The 6,618-nt window shown below is 37.8% G+C and overlaps 1 pseudogene; it reads right to left on the bottom strand.

The window, feature by feature from the left end:
• Positions 1-6,618, bottom strand: part of LOC103462741 (aminopeptidase Ey-like) — a 20,530-nt pseudogene that overhangs the window by 8,629 nt on the left and 5,283 nt on the right.

Genomic DNA, 6,618 nt, shown 5'->3' with positions numbered 1-6,618 from the left:
TGTAATTTATCCAGACTATTTTGTGCTAGAATGTCATTTCTGTTTAATAGTGTAACGAAATATAGCATACTGGCTGGATTCAGATCGCTCTCATTAGCTCTGCTACCGAATATGTAATTTCAAGAAAAAGCTTTAAAAGTTACAATTTCAGCCAAGACACAAATGGTAATCGCAGGACTCAAAGGCTACAAATAAATTACCCTAACTTTCAGATTTAGAAAGTGGCAGCTTTTGAACCTGATCCAAATCATTAACTTCTGGGAAATCACATRACTCCAGCATTAGCACAAACTCAATTGTTGAATTAAAAATATTTATAAAGGAAGTTTCTTTCATTGTCATGGTTTRCAGCAAAGGAAAACCCCCCAAAACTAGTTTCTCAGAACATTTAAATATTGCGTATAACGGTATTTTGTACAGAAATGGGAAGTTATGACCATGTTATGGCGTAAGCAGTCTAGAAAATAATTGCTGACTTGACAGCTGTTGGTCAGATTTTYTCACAAGAAGCTTAAACCACAAAAGGTTATTGCTAAAAAGAAATGGCTGTTCTGCACAAGCATTTATATAAAGAGTGGGAGGAAAAAGTGTGGTAGAAAAAGATGCRTAAGCAACAGCCATGATTACAAGCTTGATGTGATATTGAAGAAATAGACGGGGGGAGAACTTCCACACACATACGTGGGTCATTTGACWACAAGTTGWACAAATTGTAAGCGATTTCTGGACCAGAGACATTCTCAGAGAAAAAGCATTGAAGCTCAGTGTTCTAAAGCTCTATCATTGTGCTTGATTGGTCAGCAATTCYGTCTCATCAAAAGGCCTCAGAGAGAATCAGTGGGTTATTGTCAGAGAAGATGAGGTACACCAAATCAAACAATGCAAATATATTGCATTGTGTAAACTTAGATTTACACAATCTAAGTTTCCTTTATATCTCAGAAAAGCAACATTGCATTTATACAAGTAAAAGGAGCCCAAACCCAGTACTAAGTGCAATTTACAAAGTCCGGTAATAAAACATGGACAAACTTGTTAACTGGCCAAGTTTTCTGTAATAAAAAATTGTTTTCTTTTTATTGGTCTGGTGTAACTTTTACAATTTCCCCTAACTTTAATTTTGGGTTTTAGTAACTGTAAGTAATACTAACTAACCTAAGTTAACAGTTTAGATTGTATCAGCCCAGGTTTTAAGCTATTAATTTTGTGTGCCATCTTCAATAACTCCAATTTATTGTTCATTATCAAGTTCAAGAAGAATAATAAAGGAAAACTCATTTGTACTTGAACTGGGACGGCCTGTCCACTTTCGAATCCGGATCCAACAAAAAGTGTTTCTGGCTGATTCCTCCTGTTGTGGTGTTAATGGTGACCACYGGGAAGCCCATTTGGAGAGTCCAGCGGTTCATAATGTCATGTACAGAGCAGGGAATATGCAAATCTGGTGTGTYAGCAACTGCCTGGTGAAAAAAGGGGGAAAAAAAGAAGAAGAATAGTATTATATATTTTTCTGGATAAGCCAAATTAAATTAAGCACAGCACGTCTGTCAGCTTTGAACGTTGACAAACCTGTTGGAGATGACCCCACAGATCTGTATGTACTGTGTTGTTATAGGCAAATTCATTGAGGTAAGACTAAAAGGAAAACAAAACAGGAAGAAATAACATGTAAAGCATTTAATAAATCATTAKGACGAACATGTCCATGACAATGTGAAAGAAAAATCTTGCTCAACCTTCGTTTTTTTTTAAGCATAGTGATGACTGTCAATCATCACTATGCTTAAAAAGAAAAAAAGAAAAAAAAAGTGAAATGGTGGGATCAGTGTCTTTTAAAAATCTAAGTGAACTATGTCAGGTTCATTAAATTCACTGGAAATTACAGAAGATCAACCTAAAATGACTGGATGTTAACATTAAATCAAAAAAGGTGTTTCTGAAAAGTATTAGTCAAAGCGTGTACATACTTCCAAATGTTGCAACTTTATAAAAGTAAATTAAATGAACATTTTTGTTTTTAAGTTGAATTTAMCAGGATATCTAACTACAAAAAAGATGGAAATAATTTTTCTTGGTGTTGCTTTTACCCACACTGAGTCCTTTGGCAAACACAGGCTCGCTGAGAAACTCTGACAGCATCCTGAGCACCGCTGCACCCTGAAAAGAACAAACTTCTAAACCACAAGAATTCAAGAAGTTTGAACTTCATATGAAGAAAACACTRTTGATTCGGAACAATGGCGAAACACACTGTGCTGGATTAGTGGCTCAAATTACAGGGCCAAGATCATGTAGGGACAGCTACATCAATCCCTGACTGTGATTATCACAACTTTATCAAGCTTGTTGGTCATTCTTCTAAGCAAGTATGTAAATGCTGCCACTTCCTAAAAAAAACCCGACCTTGTTGTAAGAGATGGTGTTGAACATCTCACTGATCTCAGCAGGCGTATTAAYCTCCTCTTCTTTGCGGGACAACGGGTGAGAAGAGGCCAGGGCGTCTATGGCAAACACTTTCTGAACATCGTACAGGATGATGTAGTCTTTCTGGATTGAAGCAGAAAGGAGTGAGGACAAAACTTTCTGAAGCCATATTCACTGTGAAGGCTTTGAGAGCTTTTCATTGTTTTTTATCTTACTATGTTCCAGATGGGTTCAACGAAATCAACTCCAAGGTATTCCACGTATGAAGCAAAGCCTTCATTTAGCCACAGGTCATTCCACCACTGCAAAGTCACCAAGTTTCCAAACCACTAGGGAAAAAAATCAAATATTTTGTCATGATGAAATCTCAGTTAGCACTTTAAAGCACAAAATGACTTAATAAACATTGATTCTGGTCAACACAGGCCCGGTTTAGGTCTAACCTAAAAGCCAATTGAAAAAAGAGGAAGCGGATTTAACAGTAAATCTGTCTGTATTTGAGATGCTCAAAACCTCTGGCATGTTAGTAAGGTGTTTGTGAAGAAAAGAATGACATACCATGTGAGCAAGCTCATGAGAGATGACAGTTGCGACCCTCTCTTTGTTTCCTGTGGAGGAAAGGTTGGAGTCATAGAGCAGGGCTGTTTCCCGGTATGTCACCAGACCCCAGTTTTCCATGGCTCCAGCGTTGAAATCAGGAAGAGCTATCTGATCTACCGAGACCAAGGGAAACTGTTTTATAAAACCAAGCGGACCGCATTTCACATAAAAACACTAGTATAGGTTTGTTTTGCTTCATCCTGGCTGGAGAAGATGTCACACAAGATTACAATGAACAACTAAGGAGAGATACTAATAATAAAAACAGAAAAAGATTTTGCTCTCGTCATCATCTTGGTTAGCCATAGCATTAACATTCTTATTTTGCCAATTTACTTTACTCAGGATCTCACAGACCATTCAAACTTCACTGGATGGACACTAATTTGTAAAAGGTTATTTAGATATAAATGAAAGCTTCATCTTGCTGGGGTGTTAATACTCTGAAAGGTTTCTACACCTCTACCATCAGTTTTAGCCTTAGCGTCCAACAGCACAATGCAGTATTTGTGTAAATACAACACCATCTTCTTTATTTTACTCCATTGTCCCAAAGGCACTTAAGAAGACAAATTTCCGTCCCACAACTTCTTTGTAACAAAATATTTATTTTACATTTAACCTACCTGATTTAGAGAGCGGGTAAGTAGCGTTGTAGTATGTCTCATAGAACTGAAGGATCGATCCTGTAACTTTAAGAGCATAATTGCCCTGCCCATCATTTAAGGCTTTTTTTCGAGCCCATATTCGAATCTGTAAAGAAAATTACAATTAAATWAAGTCAAATGGTGTGGTTGGCTGTTTTAAGGCCAATTTTGTGCACAAATTAAGTAGCGTGAGGCTATCCCTGAATATCTAAATGAACATTAAGAACRAGGACATTTATTCTCACCAACAAATTGCTGTTGTTTGACTGAATGTAGCCAAATTCACAGACAACAAATGCTAATATGTAGGTGGACATTTTCTGAGTGGGTTCAAATGTAGTAACTGTGACAGGAACATTATCACGGATGGAGTCTGAAGAATCTGTGTAGACACAAAAAAAAGCCAGACTATGACACTCTGTTGGCATTAACAGTGAAACATTACAGATTTTCTTACAAATTGTTGAAGTCATTTATTATCTACAGTCTGATAGTAACAACAGAAATTTCACCTTAAAGCATTTCAAAGCACTGAATCTTCAAATAAAGGAGTGTGAAAATGTATTTCGCCTTACACATTTCCTACTTTTTTTAATCACACTTAAATATTTCAGTTCATAAAATTATTTTTTACATTAGACACAGAACATGTGTCTAATGTATTTAGACACATACATTAGACACATGTTCTGGATCTTTGTGGGAAAATAACTTAGCACTTGTTAAATCATGAATTAGTTTTGATTAAGCAAACYTTTTTAATGAGCTGATTTCAATTTCCCAAACTGCAAAATATTAAGGACACAATTGTCATGGTCTAACAAATGACAGGGTGTGTATTAATACACAAATACATAACTTGTTAAAGTTTGATATTTAATACCTGTTATATTTATGACAGATGATGATTCTTGGTTAATGTCAAGTTGTCATAAAGACATTTTAAACAATGTCAACATTTTATTAAAACTGTCAKAATTTACCAAATGACACTTAATAACAGTCACAAATATCCATGAAGACATCTTCATGAGTGTCCTGTCAGTGTGCCCTCAAACACAACACTTTAGCATATTTATTTTGTTAGCTAAAGTGTTAGCATATTTATTTTTGAACAAAGTGTAAAAAAAAATATATTTTGAAACCAACCTATTTCCTTGCCGTTGGAGAGAGCAACGGTGCCTCGCTCATGAATAATGGTGACACTGAAATTTGCTTTCATGGCTGGTTCATCAAAGCAGGGAAACGCTTTTCTGGCATACGTTGCTTGCATCTGAGAGGTGGCGAGAACTCTGAGAAATGTTCAAGTTAAATGTAACCACAAAACAGACAGACAGCAAGAYGGTAAATAGAACAACAAAGCCATCTTAGTCAAAAGTGTGACTATGGTGCAAAATGTTCCATCACTTCTTACTTCTTAACACCGTCATCCATGTACTCACTCCTGTAGAAACCCTCCAGGTCATCTGCCAGCTCCCCTCTAAATTCTGTGTAAAGCTCATAGGATTTTCCTTCTGCTAGTTTGCTGCTCAGTTGAACAACAAGATACTGCGTCCTCGCCACAAGCCAAGTGCTCCGTATGGCAGGCGCAGCAGCTTCACCCTGGCCACTCAGCTTCGCATGGTTGCCGCCGTACATGGTGAAGTTCAGCTTGTTGGCATGGATAAGTATAAGATCCGTTTTTTTTTTACACCTAAAGACCACAGAAGAATGTCCAGTGAAGATGTACATGTTGTCTGCRTTGGGCTTCAGTCTGGGCCATAGAGTCACATCGTAGGTCAGAGGGACGAGAGAGTCTGGAAGTCTATAGTAATCCCAGGGTTCCCTTGGGGTGAAGGAGGTCGTTGGAGGTATAGATGTGCTACCGGTATCGGCTTCATCTCCAGGCTTACCTTGAGTCTTGGCCCTTTGCTTATCATAAGCAATAGATAAACCAATTATTGTAACCGCGGCGCTGACTCCGAGTACCAGAAGTCCAAGGCCCACATTTTTACTGATATTGTAGACTTTTCCCATATCTGACTCTTGGTTTAACTCTGAGGGTCCTCAGTCACTGTTTGCCCAAGACACTGGAGCTCTTCTCTGTTAATGGTTGAGGTATTAACATGGCAAAAAGATCTTTACGGAACACCTAGAGAAAAAAAGCAGAGAAGAATTCAATCATTTAAACATGTTTTATCTATTGCAGTTATTTTTTTTTTATCTATGTGCTTCACCAGCACAAAGCTACACATAGTAGTGAAAGCAAGGGGAAAGGATATACAAGTGTAAATATTTTTAGAAATAAACCTTTTAAAAAGTGTGGTGTGCGTTAGTATTTGTCACATTTTTCTCCAAAACCACCAACTAAAATCCAGTGCAACCACCTGACTTTAGAGGTCACCAAAATAATAGAGTCTATCTCTATCTATGCAGTGATATTCAATAAATTATACTTCCCAATGAGTCTCTTCTGTCAAATTTAAAGTACCTTTTAAAAAATATAACAATTAAGCAGGTAATAAACATGTGTTTTATTAAGTGTGCATTTCTGTTTTTAAAAATAGTTCTTTTTTATTGATTTGAGGAAATATTCTAATTTTAAATGTCATGTTTTCATCACGGGCTGCACAATAGCCCAGTTGGTAGAGCTGTTGCCTTGCAGCAAGAAGGTTCTGGGTTCGATTCCCAGCCCTGGTCTTTCTGCATGGAGTTTGCATGTTCTTCCTGTGCATGCATGGGTTTTCTCTGGGTACTCCAGTTTCCTCCCACAGTCCAAAAACATGACTGTYAGGTTAATTGGCCTCWCCAAATTGCCCCTASGTGTGAGTGTGTGTGCATGGTTGTGTGTCTGTGTTGCCCTGCGACAGACTGGTGACCTGTCCAGGGTGACCCTGCCTCTCGCCCGGAACGTTAGCTGGAGATGGACACCAGCAACCCTCCCGACCCCACTAAGGGACAAGGGTGT

Source organism: Poecilia reticulata, linkage group LG3, assembly GCF_000633615.1.
Source record: "Poecilia reticulata strain Guanapo linkage group LG3, Guppy_female_1.0+MT, whole genome shotgun sequence".
Lineage (NCBI taxonomy): Eukaryota > Metazoa > Chordata > Actinopteri > Cyprinodontiformes > Poeciliidae > Poecilia > Poecilia reticulata.
This window is presented reverse-complemented; position numbering and strand designations above follow the sequence as displayed.